Below are 15,533 nucleotides of genomic sequence, written 5' to 3'. Positions count from 1 at the left end.
AATATGTTTTTTAGCTATATCCTTGGATATCTGGATGGGCACTAGGAGCTTTGGTCATTGTGGTCATAAAGTGACCTAGTACGAATGCATCGTTAAGCCAAAAAGGTGCATTACAAACTTGAAACCTTAATTAGCTCTTTAAAACAGCAACAAAACACAAAATTAACTTTATAAGAGAGTAGCAAAGCGTTTATGTCCCTTAAGCCAACACCCGAACTTTGAGAGGATTCACATTTATAAATAGAAAGCTGCCCAGCCACTTCAGCCTATCCTTGTTTTGTAGATTGCTGATGCCTAGTCTCCACTGCTGTCTACACCCTTCCTTGGCAGATGCTTCAGTTCATAATGCAGTCGTACGTTCATCAGCCTGAGGCGCCCTTCCTGGCAGTTGTTGCCATCTTCTCCACCCTGTTCAAGAGCTGTCTAGCCTTGCATTTGCTGCAGCCAGCTGCCTCCCTATTCAGCCTGCATTGTTCCATTGCTTGACAGTCACCAAAACGGCAACAACTGCAGCATTTATTGAGCTTGCTTCTGCCTACCAGCACATTCTGCTCCTCCAGGAGTAAGTCACCAGCTGTCTACCCTATGTTTTCAGCTGCTGCCCTGGTTTTTGCACCTGTGTGCAGGCTGCCTTGCTGCCACTGCCTCCAATCAACCTAATCCAGACTCTGGATCTGAACTCTCAAAGCCTTGCTACCACGGACGCTGATCAGCCTCATCTAGGCCTGAGAGGAACACAAAACGGTGGCTCATCTCTTTCCTCCTCCATTCTAAGACACAGGAGTTTGAGGTCTTGTATTTGCTCTTGCATGGTATATTTATTGCATTGAGCATTGTTCCAGTCTTCATTCATTCTTGATTTTCTCCGAGTTGATCTTCACCTTGAGTTCTATTGTTATCACTTTGTGTTTTGTCATACACTTGTGTTTATCTTTGGCATTCTAGTATTTCTTCCCATGCACTAGGAACACTTCAGAGTTAGGGCAGTTGATCTTGTTCGTTGGACTTGAGGCCCTATTGGGCACATCATTGTGTGATCATCACTCTTGGACTTTTCACCCGTTGGCTGATGTGCCCGCACATTTGGATGGTGTGGGTTGCTAGTATGGGACACCAGCTTGTGGGACATGGTTGTGTTCCGCCATGCTTCTAGCTCCTAGGCTTGGTGGTGTGGGACACCAACTTGTGGACACGGTTGTCTCGGCATGCTACTAGCTCCTAGGCTTGAGGTGAGCTTCTTTGGCTCCACGGTTGGGGGGATGAGTCTAATGTCCATTCCCTTTATGTTCTTTGACCTCAGTAAGGGTTTTGTCTTGCCTCATGTGCATATTGGATCCTAGAGGAGTGTTTTATTGATATTAGAGTGTCAACATGCTATTTGGTGCTAGATCTGAGTGACATGCACGAAACCGTTGTTTGCTCACTAGGTTGTGATGATCCATGCTTGATAGGCATGCTATTACCTTGTATAGGACGGTATGTGATGCTACTAGAGAGAGGGATGTGCATGGGGGGTTATGTGTTGCAAGTGGTGGATACAACAAGGTATGTTTCTTGCTTGGTACTTATGTTCAGGATACATTGGGGGTAATGCTTTTGTGTAAGTGTTTCCAGTGGTGTTGACCATTGAGGCTTGGGGAGTTGCCACTTTGAGGCCATGGTAGATCATTGTTGGCAACCAAGAGAAGCTTTGATGCATTGATAAGCATGAAAAGCACATGGTTCATTACATTTAATGGATTGACATTATTATTATTGTTCGTGTTATTGTTATTATTAATGTTAATGCTAGCATTAACATTATGCGAATGTTATTGTTAGATTTTAATGTGGTTAATGGTGTCAAGGAGAGAAAATGCGTAAGAACATGTCAAGGAGAGAACACGTTGATGAAGTTGAGGGGAGAGAGGATATCCATTAGAGAGGGAGACAAAGACAGTTGTTGGGGGAATGGTGAAGAGAGATATGATCATTCTCTTGATTGTGCTATGGTGGCTAGGCTGGCTTGGCTACTAGGCATGAAACCAACCTTCCTTTCTACAGAAGAGTGGTGGAACCCTAAAAATGGATTGATTTACATCAATTTATAGCAAGCAATAAATTCATATAATAAATGCATAGTACAACACCACACCTAGGGGTTCTCAAATTGGGTGTGTCTAGTGACCTCGATCAGTTGGCTTGGCCCCTAATCCCTTAGCCTCTTGTATAGTCCCCCACAAATTACTCAGGGTAGATCAAGGATAGGACACACCTAGGGAGTTCGTCTTGCCTATGGTTAGACCTATCACCTTGAGCCACGTGCACGTTTCTTTCTATATTCCATCTTAGTGCCATCATGATCAACCACAAAGAAAGGTAAAAAGGCATTGGGAAAGGACACAATTGTCTTTAATCATTGTAAGTAGTTGTGGCTACTGAAAGACTAAGATATCAAGTTATATTGAAAATTTAACACTTTACTACTTTGGGTCGAATTTCCCTTAGGTTATTGAGACAATTGGATACTTCATTGGCCCCAAAATGTTGGCAGCCCTTGCAATATTTATTTTCACATTATGTTCAAACACTTGTTATTTGACTCAAATCTCGAAGAAGCGTCGAGGCCTACTTGGAATCCAATAGGAATTGCTCTACAAGGTTCTACTCTTCCTCTATAGACCAAGCCAATTCTCGTAACATTTGGAATAGCAAGTCCTATATTACCACCAATATAAAACTCAAAATTTTCCTTGATCCAATGCACACATGAGTACAAATTAGGCCTCAAGCACTTGCATGGACATCACAAATAACCAACAATATAAAGTCCCAAATTGTCCCTTGTTTGATGTATGCAAATAACCCCACTTGAAGACCCAAAATCTCATCTATTCTTGCTGCCCACCACTGACTAAATTTGCACAACCAATCTTTTTCCAAGGCATTGGTAAATACAATTGAAGCTCTAGATGTACCTCTTGCATCTTCAAAAGGGGATTGTCTTTTCAATTCCAATAGTTGCTCAGATTGTCTTGTAAGATCATATTTGGCCCACATGACCTTCAAAAGTTCACTCAAATCATTAATGGTCAACCTGTTATGGTATTATTAAACAATAACCCCACTCAAAATTTTCTTTCTTCTCGATTCATGTAACAACTGCACATGACATTTGCTCTGTGAGACTGAGTGGATTGTGTCCATTATGCAAAGGGCCCATGTGTGGACCATTCAGATCACTTGATGGCACGACTGGATCTTTCAATTCAATACTACCATGAGGCCTTGGATTTTTGCTTGATGAGCATTAAGCACATCCTCGACATACCATGGCTCTTTGATAGATCTTCCTCACTCTTTGTGGATTGTAAATTATGTAATTTTGTTTGAGTTTGATAGATATTTCTTTGTGAACAAGGGTTGTCTTCTTAGGAAACACTATACCTAATTCAATATAACATTAGCCTTGGAATTTAACAAAGATTTTATGATCTAGGTGTTACAAATATATGCTTTTAAAAAATGTTCAATAATCAATATTGCAATGTAATTCTCTTCCGTTGATAATAAGGTTGATAATAATTTTGATGTAAATAAATATTTGGACCTACTCTTGCATGAATTCATTGATGTCTTTTTGTGTAAATTATCCAAAGGAATTCTACCTTCTCACGACACATTAGATCATAAGATAAATACATTGCTTGATAGCTATCCCATCTCGTCTTATAAATTCGACCCAAAAGAGAAGGATGAGATAGCTAGGCAATTACAAGGCTCTCTCGCAAAGGGGTTTATTGAAGTGCATTTCTATGCTGATTATAAATGTCTTAATAAAGCAGCCTTCAAGAGGATTATATATTATCTTAGATGGATGACCTTATTGACCAACTCAGTGGTACATGCTACTTCATTAAGATTGATCTTTGGTCCAAAGATTATTAAATTTGAGTAGCTCATGTTAGGATATCCCAAAATTTTGTTTTATATGTAGTATGAATAAAATATCAATTTTTGGTAATGCCTTTTAGGTTGAAAAGTACTCACTTGACCTTCAAGGCAAGAGTACTTATTTGCAAAGCTATTTAAGTGTGCATTATTTTAGATAGGCTTTCTTTATCTTAGATAATGCTAACTCGATTGATGGTCTTTGGACTTAGATCGAACATGTACAAGTAGTGCTCGATTGGCCTATTCCAAAGACCATTAGAAAGATGAAATCTTTGTAGGTTTCACAATGTTTTTTTAGAAGTTTTTTAAGGACTAAATTAAAATTTCTCAACCCTGGACACATTTGGTCAAGGGTATTTGAAGCTAGAAGAAGCACCTTTATGTTGTTTGGACGAGTGAGATCAATTAATGGTTTCAAATATGGTTGGTTAGAGCATTGTATCAACATTACAAATTATAGATCTGAATTCACCCTATGAGGTTCATATATATGCTAGTGATTATTTTATAGGTGTTGTTCTTTATTAGGATGATCGACTTGTCGTGCTCAAGAGTCATTTGCTCACTGATGCATTAAACACAGTACACCACTCAAAAGAAGGAATTATTCGTGGCCATTCATGCACTTAAAGTTTGGCATCATTATTTGTAGGGTGCCCTATTTATTATTTTGATGTGCCACCATTCGTTGAAATTCATTTGCAATTAGGCCAATCTCTATAGTTGAAAGGCGAGATGAGTAGAGCTAATGGAGGACTTTGAAATTCCTTTGTAATCAACCCTATCTCTGTGGTTAAAAGGAAAGATGAACGAAGCTTATACAGAGTTTATGTAGGACTTTGAAATTCCTTTGTAATCAACCCAATCTCTGTGGTTAAAAGGCAAGATGGAACGAAGCTTATATAGAGCTTATGCAGGACTTTAAAATTCCTTTGTAATCAACCCAATCTCCGTGGTTAAAAGGCAAGATGAACGAATCTTATACAGAGTTTGAAATTTGTTATTCAAAGGGTGCAACCAATATGGTTACTAATGCCTTTAGTTTGATCGCAAAAGTTAATGTCTTGTCTTTCTTTGAGTTTTTGATTGTTTGTATGTTTCTTTCATTTCTTAGTTTGATAGGATTTGGTTATTAGTCTAGGATGGACCAATAGTTGGGATGCTTGAAACCTGGCAACTAAGAAAGATGGTAGGAAACTATTTTATTAAAAAATGACCAATTTTCAAACAAGGAAAAGTTTGTGTGGTCGATGATGGAGATATCCATAAGAAGATTTTGTATGAGTTTCATGATGTGCCAAGCATGGGACACCCTAGGATGTACAAGACTTTGGCCTTAGTTGATAAAAACTCTTTTACGCCACTAGACAATGTCATCTTTCATGTTGCAAAAAATCAACATTATTTGGTGGAAAACATGTTGGACTTTGTTAGTTTCACTTTGTTTTGCTTTGAGTTTAAATTCATTTTCGGTTGGTTTTAATGGACAAACCTCATTGTTTATGAAAGGGTAGTATCTTGTTGAGCTTGGTGTGTGTGTATACGAGAGAGAGAGAGAGAGAGAGAGAGAGAGAGAGAGAGAGAGAGAGAGAGAGAGAGAGAGAGAGAGAGAGAGAGAGAGAGAGAGAGAGAGAGAGAGAGAGAGAGAGAGAGAGAGAGAGAGAGAGAGAGAGAGAGAGATATTTCAAATCCTTGACCTATTAATTCATAGCCTTGGGCTCTTACCAATGGGCTAGCTGCCACACCTTTTTGAAGAAATTATCTGCATTCAATGTGTGAAGAAAGACACATACTATTTTGAGGGTGGGCAGGAGCCTTTACTTGGTACGTAACTGGCCTTATAGTGGTGTCATATCAAAGAGTCTAAACAAGTGAATCTAGAAGTAAAACAAAGTACTAAAAGAAATAAAATTAAATATAAGATCTAAGTCTAGAAAAACTAGAAAACTAAAGATGATGTAGTTTCAACTCTCATCACATGATCCTCCTCGTAGGGTGTTGTAGCCATTACTCTAGTAGCATAAGGGGACTGAATGATCTCAATGGACATCTTTTGTGGTAGGCAATAATGGCTTGTATTTGTCAATGTTGAGGATGGGTAGGTCATAACCTCAAGCGTCGCAATCGGGGATGTGTCATTGGACATAGGGATATGGGTTGATCTAGGGTAATCCCATGTGAGCATGAGCTCACTGGGGTTGAAAAAATGGACACTAGTGGATAAGAAGCCTTGGTGGTGGTCATTAATATGGAAAACTCTATGAGCACTCTTTATCTAGGTGGATATAAATGTATCAACCTCATGTCTCTCAAAAGAGTCCTTGTATTGTGCATTTCAAGTAAGAACAATTTTAGACACTTCTAGTCCTTGTACTCCATGACTTTGTGTAATGGACCAAAACCTTACCAAAATAGGCAATTGTATCTCTCTATGATCTCATAGTTGACAATATAGTGGCATCTGTAATACTCCTCCGACTCTACCATTATCCCACATAACTGCCATATTCGATCCTCTAGCATGGCACCCTCATATCATGTAGTTTCCATATGTAGTTGACAAGATGAGATATGGATTTGACAAATGACACATCAAATGCTATATGAAAGGTATGTATCCATGGAGGAAGACATGCATGTAGTGAATTTGGAGCCCCAAGAGAAACACCAAGGAAACAGGGAAACTAATGCAAGAAAATCTATCTTGTCACACCAACAAGCATGTTCTTCATACTTTAATCAACCACAAAAAAAAAAAAGAACACCAAGAACGACCAATCTTCATGCAATATCATACAATGAACCTCCCACGAATTTATCACAACAAATATTTAATATAATATTCATAGAAACCATAAAAGAAACAAAATAACACAAATGAATGATCAAATTTGAACGGAATTTATCACATAGTATTCATATTTCATCATCTTCATAGTCTTTCTCTCAATCTCTCTCATATAGTTAGTATGTTTCTCATTGAAAATTGGCCAACTCTCATGCACTCTCTCTCTCATATATGCCCTCTTTCAATAGTACATGAGAATAACAAAAAATAACACTCAATAATCCTCTCTTGGTCGTGGATATCCCTCCCAAGAGGTTTGCGTGATATGAAGAGTCACCAGAGCCACTACAACATCCCTTGGGAGTTATCGGTGTCACTGTCACTGCACTCTTCACTCTTTAAGTCTTCATCAGCTGCTTCTTTTGCTGCTTCAAGCTATTCCAATCTTGTATTATTTCTCTTTCAAGATTGCAAAACATTTGCAAGATAAACATCTATTCGCCAAAACACTTACAAAAGCAAATAGACCACATACAGAAGCTCAATAATACACTACAAAATGTCAATAAAGCAACATAAAAACCATACAGCTTAGGCCAAAACCAAATTAATCTATCAAAAACCTTTCAATACACTCTCAATCATTCCTGAAACCATTCATTCACAATCTCAACCTCACAAACATAAAGAAAACAAACCACATCAGAGACAAAATAGACTCTAATAGAACCAAACAAACAATTCACAGAACCTATTAGAACATCATATATCAATCAAAGACCATCATGAGCTTTTTAAACATATTTAATCTAATCCAAAACACTCAAAAACTCAACAAAAACCAATCATTACATCACAAAATCAACCATTCAGCTCATAAAAACAACAAAAATCAGGCAAAAAAAAAGTCAATTTAGCCCTCAACAGATCTCCACACTTAATCAAGGAGTGCTCTTGCGACCTTGGAAAAATAAAGAATACTAAGCCCAAAAACTAGCTTAACACTTCTATCTCTAACAATGATTAATCAATATCCATGAATGAATCTCAACCCCATCAAGCTCCAAAATAACTTGGATCTATAAAAAAAGATTAATGAAAGAAAAATACCTTGAAGCACGAACTAATTCTTAGCTTACAAAATATAACCAAACAAACTACTAAAGGATATAAGAGATTTATCCATTCCAGCTCAAGTCCTAAAAAATTGAGCCATATCAATAAATCAACATTTTCGAATCTTTGCAGAACCATATCACCAAAAGGACACAAATCAAATGCACCCACACACAAACACATAACACATAGAAATCTGAATGACACCCCAATAAGGGAGAAGGAAAAGAGATTCCATTCAAGCTCAACCACCAATTACATCCAAAAAGAAACCATCAATGAATATCTTCTCTTTTAAAGGCCTAATGTTTTCAGAACCTATCCATGGAAAGGGATTCATCCACACATGACTTCGGAGGATTTCGAAAGAATTGCAAATAGCACATCCTCTCCATAATAACAAAATATTCGCTTGGAAGACAAAGAGCATGGAAATACAATATATCCAACTGACGGGGATCAATATCCACATTGATATTAATGCACAATGTTGGTATTGGCTTCTGATCATTATGAGAATGACAATGTATATATGTCAAGTACTAAGCAAAATGAGCAGTTAATCTAACTAAAGGATCAATAGATTGATGATAGATCTGGGAAAACTGCAAATAATTTTGATAAGCTTGTATAGGAGTCTGCCAATCCCCTATCAATGAATCAGTTTGACTCCACCCTCTACGTCTAGGTATCTGCAAATCAAAACAGGAGAACAATATATTACAGAATTTGGGAAATTTTCAAGTCTCAATTTTAAATAAGTGATAAATATTTAACCACATGGCTAAATCTTGATCCATATTTGAAAGTGGGATGTAGGAAGGTAGTTCTTATATAGTATTTAGGGAGACTCCACCGTTAAGTAAGCCAACAAGATATGACCATGTAGTCAAATAATAAAGGTATTGGGGGTTCCCAAAGTGCATGGAAGTTTCCAAACTCTCTAATGTAGTGTTTAAGTAGTTACTAACCAACTGAGGGAGACTAAGAATAAAAGATGTGGATGGAGAAAGAGGAACAAGTGTCAAGGGATGAGGTAAGGGATAGACGAAATCGTAAAAAAAAAGGGTCAAAGATGGAGACTCGGGTAATTTAATTGAAACAAATAAGAAAAGAGTTAAGAAATAAATTAGAAAAGTATAAAGGAGTGTGGTAGACGGTGGAAGATAAGGAGGAGCAGGGGAAAAGACACGATCCACAATGAATGAACAATAAGTAAAAACAAGAATTAGGGAAGCACATTGTGGTTTGAAAATAAGAGTAGAAATAACATGGAGAGTTGATTGAAGTATGGATAAATAAGAATTAAATCTATAGGCCATGTGTTGATAAGAAACATTAGGAAAAAAATGAACTCACAAATGGGCCTTTTAGCCCCCCTCCCCCCTCCTTAAAACAAGAAAAATAGGAGAGAAGAATAGTAAAATAATCCTCTTCTCTCTCCACTTTTGCGATCTCGTTTTGCCTTTTTTATATTATTCACAAAGGATATACTTAGATTCCTTCTCTCTCCTCATTCAAGAAGTCTTTTTCAACCAAATATATTAAAAAAGAAGTTACTTACGAGAGTGTGGTGCTTCGTTTTCAATGCAAAATGATTAGTAGATATGAGATAATTGATTTTTAAATTGAAAACAAGAAAAATAAAATTTTGAAAGTTCCTTTTAGGATATTTTGGGGATTTTTTATATTCTAGCTTTTGGTTTTTAAAAAAAACCAATTGGTCAAATTTCGTGTTTTTTGGAAATATTTTTGGAGGTAAAATAGAAAATTTTAAAATACGAAAAAGTCTTGGACATCCCTACTCTCTGAGCTATTTTCCCCCATATCTATACTCTCTCATGGCTCTATTGTGAGCTCTTCTCTGTGTTTATGCAATCTTCATTAACAGAGTGAATTACTTACACCCTCCTTTCCCTTGGCACATTTGTGTGCCTCTCTGTGCATCTCCGCTCTACCTCCTGTGATAACCAAGTAGGCTCTCCGTTTCTATTAATAAGTAAAATGAATATAGGAAAGAAGGAGCTGCATATTGAGGTAGAGATTGAATATGCCCATTACTCAAAAGAACCCAGCATACCAATGTCAACCCTCAAGTTCTATAGAGTTATAGGTAAATGGGATTGAAACATGTGGACTTGTGGGTTGATGGGGGGAATCTACCCAATTGATCCCTTAAACAATAGACCTCCAACTTTCTCAAGAACCACAATTTTGTTGAAGTATGTGTGCAAGGGTGAAAATGGGTCACTTACACTAGGCGGCTCAATGATCAGGTGTTCAAAGTATTTACAACTTGCCAAGCAACCATAAAAAATTGTCATGATATGATCGTTGCATATCAACTTCATATACAATAGCTCATAGGACAAGTGATACATCTGAATGACACTATAATTCAACAAAATAATCAAATTATTACAATGCAGAACACAATCCATGACATTGGTATCTCATATGAGGAGGCAGAGGCACAATTGGACGACCTGAGAAAGATCAACATCAAGCTAACACATGAGCACAAACGAAAGAAGAAGCCAATCAATGAGTTGATTGTGAATAGCGGCTAGTGGAAGCAACGTATCAAAGCATGAAAGGTGGCTTAGAATGAGAACCTAGGTGAAGGTGAGCTTGGATCATGTATTAGTAGATTGCTGAAGGCAAGTACATTGGAAAATGCTTTGAGCAATCCTAAGTTTAAGGCTATGAAGGAAAAGGTGATTGAGTGCACATTGAAAGATGTGTCAAATGAGTTCTTAGCTATGGATGCACAATCCATTTATGATAGGGCCGGTATTAGACCAATGACTTACTCAAAGATATTCAAAGGTGTGAAGGTTGGGTTTGGTCGTGTGCTGAAAAGAAATAGAATCGTGCCTCTTCCTCAACCTTCATTGTTAATAGAGACCCAACGACAACTTAATGCACAGGTTTTGGAGCTGATAGGAGATCCCATGATTGTTCAATTCGTGGAAACACTAAAGGTTGGGACCAAAAATGCATATGAGGTGAAGTTCACCGAACTCAGCAATTACTATTTAGATTTATACAAGATGCAGTCGGCAATGGTAATGTACTACAATATGTCTATTGAGGAATGTAATGGTAAATTGCAGTTTATAATAAAATTGGATGAAAGTGAGGTCGTCAAAGGAGTAAAGCTTGAAAGAGTTAGTGTAACTTTGATGAATAGAGCTTTACAATTCAACAAGAACAGCCCATGGAACTTTAGTGTTCAATCAGAGTGCCATGTGTGGTGGCTCAGTGCATTTAAGTTCCTCAGGAAACATTTGAGGTTCTCTTTACACACACAAGCATTCCAAACATCATCGATTGTTAAGAACATGGTGAGATGCTCTCGGTTGAAGGGTATGGTCAATACTTGGTTGAATGGCATCTTTTAGGAGACTTGAAAACTTTAAAATGCATATGTGGAATCTCCAATGGTGCAAATACAAAGAATCTATGCCTATATTTCTTGACAAAGAGGGTGGAAAGAAGAATTGGCAAAGAGTGACAAGTGGTGCACTGACACGCAATAGAGAAGATCCCACTTGGAAGCCCATCTTCAACGTTCCATTGGATCGTATTCACATTTGTTCATTGCATGATTTTGTTAGGAATCATGGAGAAACTTGTATATGAATACATTTTCTTTGCTTATAAGATGCAACCAGAAAAAGAAGCCATTACAACGTGTAGGAATGTGGAGTGACTACTATCAGAAATTGGGCTACAAAAGCATCAAGTGACAATTGAAAAAGATGAGAAGAGATTAGGAAAATCTGGTAACTTGCCAAAAAAGGCTTGCTTTGGAGGAGCAAAGGCTAGGAAGTTTCTTTAAGCACCCATCAATGAGGAAGGGAATGTCATGGTTTGTAGGCTGCAAGACTACGATGGGTGGAAAAAGTTGCATTCTATAGTTCCCGATCGAAGTAATGGAGGAAAAACAAGGTTGGCCAAAGCTAAGGTTTGGATTAGTCTTAACAAATTGGCTCCCTTACTTCACAAGATGGTGTTTAATAGTGAAGATAAGCAAGAATTTATTGATACTGTACATAGCTTCTATGAAAACATGGTGGAAGCATGGGGCAAAAGCTCTATCACGCATTACATGGTGCGTTTTAAGTCAATATTTTAAAATTGTATGAATTGTATAAACTATTGAGCATAGTTTTACTCATGTGTGATATGTGTCTTTGTAGCATATCCTTGAGGCACATGGGCCATACTTTGTAGAAAAGGGAAACATCAGAGTTTGGTCCACACAAGGAATGGAAAATTCACATTGGATAGCATGTGGTGCATACAAAAGAAATATTGATCATGGTGGAGGGGTGAATGGTAGCAATCCAATGATCCAATTGCTATCTTGGTGGTATAGGTTTATCGTAGCGAATGAAGCCAAACTCTCACAAAAGAGAGCAAATAAAAGTGCTAATGAATCGGCTGTAGACATGATGGAATCACGGGGTGTCACTAAAAGAGTGCGTTATGAAGCATCAAGTGTCAAAGAAAACCATGCCAAGTGGCTAGAAACAAGGCTTCGAGAAGGCAACAAATGGGTTAAAAAGAGCTAAGATGGTAAGATGAATAATGTGTTTAGTGTGAACGCAATCCATTGTTTAAGAGAGAAAGAGAGAGTGTGCATCTATGTGAATGAGTCTTATAGTTTAGGGTTATCTAAAAGAGGGCTACTATAATATTGTCTTTTGACATGCAAATCACTTGGCAATTATGGGATATGATTTCGTAATGTCTATGATAAGTAGAGCCATGCCTATTATATTTATTGGATAAAGCAACTCATGGACCTTTGTATGAAGGAGGGAAATTTTATATTTGCCCACTTAAATGACTTTTATTTTATTTTCAACCACTTGCCTTTGTAGGGGGTTGAATTTAAGGACAATCTTCCTCCCTTATTCTTGTTGGTTACATTGCTTGAGCCATAGGACAGATTTCGTACTACTCTATGTACAAATATACCTGCTGGTGGGATAAAATTATGGGATATATAGGGTAAACTCTTGAATGAAGAGGTTAATAGAAAGAATATAGATGCTCTCCGCATCTCTCATGCTTTGACAGCCACCAAAGGTAATAATGGTAGGAGCAATAATGACCACTGTGGAAGAGACTCTTAGAACTCTTATCCTCAGTCACGTGAAAATTCTCATAGTAAGTCCTATGGGCCATAAGTCCACATTGACTTGTCATTATTGTGGGAAGTATGGTCATATTTGGCTTCAATGCCATAAAATGTGTGATGACAAGTGCAAGAAAAAGAGAGGATAAAGTATAGGAAAAGAGTGATGATCACAGTGCTGTCCCTAGCAAGTGTCCAGTGCCAAGATTGAAGAAATCAATGCCATGTAAAATGTCTCTAATGATGACTATATAGTTGCAACTTCTTCTCTTGATGTTTCATAGTTGATCGATATCTCATCCACCTATACTCAGTATTGGCTGATTGATTTAGGGGCTTCATTTCATGTTGCCCCTCATTTAGAATGGTTCCACTCTTACCACGACATGACAAGATCTATCAGATTGGGTAATAACTTGGCATCGGATATTATTGGTATTGGAGATTTTCAACTATATTTTTCTTTAGGAAATATATTTACTTTTCATGATGTATGCCATAATTAGGCTTTGACTAAAATCCTACTTTCAACTGGACAGTTGGATGATGCAAGTTATGCTATCTCTTTTGGTGATTCCTCATAGAAGCTTACCCGAAAGAGTCTTGTCCTGGCACGAGGTGCCAAGTTTGGAATTTTTTATCCCTTACTTATTTTTAGGTCTATCAGACCATATTTTGGTAGTGGCTACAGTACCACATGTATTGTTATGGCATCACCACCTTGAGAATATATCACTAAAGGCAATGAAAATGCTTACTCATTTGCAATATTTTATACCCCTTGATTATAAGTGTTTTGATTCTTGTGATCATTGTCTTTTTGGCTAGTAGACCCATAGTTCACATAAGAAGTTTGTCATTACGCACATGGGTGTGCGCTAGCTCTTGTTCATTTTGATGTTTATGGACCTATGCTTTGTAAGTCTTTAAGTGGGACAAATTATTTTGTTACTTTCATTGATGATTACTTGTATAAGGTCTAAGCATACCCTATAAGTAGAAATCTAAAGTCTTGGCAACATTTTAGTATTGGCTTGCTTTTATTGTGGCACTTTTGGACTAAGACAATTACTATTGTTGTATATTTGATTAATCGATCCCCATGCAATGTTGTTGAATATTAGGTTGCAAAGGAGATGTGGTTTAATAAATTTCTATCATATGCTCATTTGTGTATCTTTGGTTGTGACTCTTTTTGCCATGTTTCCAAGGACAAGTACAATAAGCTAGATCCTAAGTCTACGAAATGCATCTTTCTTAGTTATAGAGATATAGGTGAGATGGGTTATTGCCTTTGGGATCTGTGGGCTTGAAAGGTCATCCATAGCCATGATGTTATTTCTCATGAGGAGAAAATGTACAAGCAGCTTGAGTCGATCGGTGAGGTTTGTAGGGTGATATTTTAGGAGGAGCCTCCTATTAGTATACAACCAGCTAGTGCTTAGAGAGTGACAAAATGATTGTAGATTTATATAACTCATCCAATATAGCCCAATTCTCTACATCAAAGAGTTCAGGCTTTATATCCTCATGTCTCAATGGCTTAATTTGCAATTTCTACACTATAACCTGCCAAATTTATGCCTTCTAATAGTTGTAATTTGTGCCATCCAACTTCTCAATGTTAGCACTGCCATTTGATTCACCAGCCATATTGCAAGAGATGAAAGCACAATATCCAAGACAAACATGCTATGATAAATGATAGCAAACAACCCCAAAATAACAACCAAATCAAAGGTTAAGTAAGAGAAACTACCAAAATAGTGAGTTATCCACAAACTATAATTAAGAAATTGTAAAATCCAAGTGACTACCCTCAAGTGGAATGCATAAAACTGAAATGATAGGCTACTGTAATAAGCTACAATAGTATTGCGAACGACCAACTATGAGAAACCAAGAAAGAAAGACCAAGAACAACTAGAAATGAAATTGTCACAATTGTAGTGTATTAGTAAATCAAACATGCAATTGGCATAGATATCATGCACATAGAAGAACATTTGGGTAAAGAGAAGAGAACTGCCAAATGCATAACCCAGTCAACAAAGCTCAATACATAATCCAGAAGCATATAAATATAAATGAAAATACAACAATAGACATAAGTGCTAGGTCTAAAGTAAGTAATTAAGTCAGCCCACTGTACGATAACTGCTTCCAATCATGTACATGAAGTAAGTGTCACACGGTCTCGGTGAAAGTAAGATCAAGCTCAAATGTAGAAATACAAAGCTCTATGTAACATCTAAAGTAGCATAGGTAGCTCCCATCGAAATAAAATCAAATTACAAATGAGCAATGTAAACTCAAAACATCAAGTACATGACATCAGTGTATCCAAGATACATGAAACTCAAGCTGGAGCATAAAACCCAATAGATTTTGCAAGCCTGTAAACTACTAAGCTACTAAAGTAACTAATCCATGTAATCACAACCAAGATTATTGTAAGGAATCCCAAGTCTCAGCTCAAAATTATGCCATAGCATATTAGGAAGTATACATAACAATGGAAGTAGTGGTACATCGACATAGTATCTC

Source organism: Lygodium microphyllum, chromosome 5 (genome assembly GCF_053477565.2).
Source record: "Lygodium microphyllum isolate KBCC chromosome 5, Lygodium_microphyllum_v1.1.10, whole genome shotgun sequence".
NCBI classification, from domain to species: domain Eukaryota; kingdom Viridiplantae; phylum Streptophyta; class Polypodiopsida; order Schizaeales; family Lygodiaceae; genus Lygodium; species Lygodium microphyllum.
Note: the sequence above shows the minus strand (reverse complement) of the source record.